The sequence below is a fragment of the Mandrillus leucophaeus genome, unplaced genomic scaffold (assembly GCF_000951045.1).
Source record: "Mandrillus leucophaeus isolate KB7577 unplaced genomic scaffold, Mleu.le_1.0 Scaffold1, whole genome shotgun sequence".
Taxonomy (NCBI): domain Eukaryota; kingdom Metazoa; phylum Chordata; class Mammalia; order Primates; family Cercopithecidae; genus Mandrillus; species Mandrillus leucophaeus.
In genome coordinates, this window is record NW_012098097.1 from 15939871 (window position 1) to 15941288 (window position 1418).

Below are 1418 nucleotides of genomic sequence, written 5' to 3' on the forward strand. Positions count from 1 at the left end.
CTTGCAGTGAGCTGAGATCCGGCCACTGCACTCCAGCCTGGGTGACGGAGCGAGACTCCGTCTCAAAAAAAAAAAAAAAAAAAAAAAAAAAAAAAAAAAGAATCACAGCCAATACTGACACATTGTTGTTGACTAAGGCTCACACTTGATTCCTATTGCCTCAGTTTCACTTGCTGTCCTTTTCCTGTCCCAGGAGCCCATCCCGGACCCCACAGCACACTCCGTCCTCAGGTCTCAGGCTCCTCTCGGCTTCCCTCGTGTTCGATGACCGTGGCAGTTGTGAGGAGCGCTGGCAGGTCTTTTGGAGTGTGTCCCTCTGTTGGGATTGGTCTGATATCTTTCTCTTGGTTAGACAGGGGATATGGGTTTTGGGAGGAAGACCGCAGAGTTGAAGTCCCATCCTCATCCCGGCCTGTCAAGGACGTATGCTCTCCACCTGCCAGGTCACGGGTGGGGCTGGCCTGGGCCACCTGACTGACTCAGAGCCTGTCAGGTTTCTCCACCGTGAAGTCCCCCTGTTCACATGGTGCCGTTTGTGGAGAAGTCACGATTTGCAGCCCCCAAGGAAGAAGTGGGGGGTTAGGTTCCCCCTCCCTAGGGGCAGAGTGTCTGCAAAAATTATGTAGAATTTTTCTGCAAAGGAGACTTGTCTCCTCCCCCGTTTATTTGTTTGTTCAATGATGTGTCTATAGCAGCGTGAATTTACAGATGTTTATACTTTGTTGGTGGTGGTAGTTTTTTTTTTTTTTTTGAGATGGAGTCTAGCTCTGTTACCCAGGCTGGGGTGCAGTGGCATGATCTTGACTCACTGCAACGTCCACCTCCCAGGTTCAAGCAATTCTCCTGCTTCAGCCTCCCGAGTAGCTGGAACAACAGGTGCATGCCGCCATGCCCAGGTAATTTTTGTATTTTCAGTAGAGACGGAGTTTCACTGTGTTGACCAGATGGTCTTGATCTCTTGACCTCGTGATCCACCTGCCTTGGCCTCCCAAAGTGCTGGGATTACAGGCCTGAGCCACCGCGCCCGGCCTGTTGTTGTATTTTTGAGATGGAGTCTTACTCTGTCACCCAGACTGGAGTGCAGTGGCACGATCTTGGCACACTGCAACCTCCGTCTCCTGGGTTCAAGTGATTCTCCAGCCTCAGCCTCCTGTGTAGCTGGGCTTACAGGCGCTGGTCACCACAGTAAGCTAATATTTGTATTTTTAGTAGAGATGGTGGTTCACCACGTTGACCAGCCTGGTCTTGAACTCCTGACCTCAAGTGATCCACCCGCCTCAGCTTCCTGAAGTGCTGGTATTACAGGTGTGAGCCACTGTGCCTGACTGGGTGTTTATAGTTTGGATTAGAATCCGGAGCTACGGGGGCTCTTGTGGTCTGCTGGGCTCCCCCGACATGCTTCCATCAGTGTGTGTGAG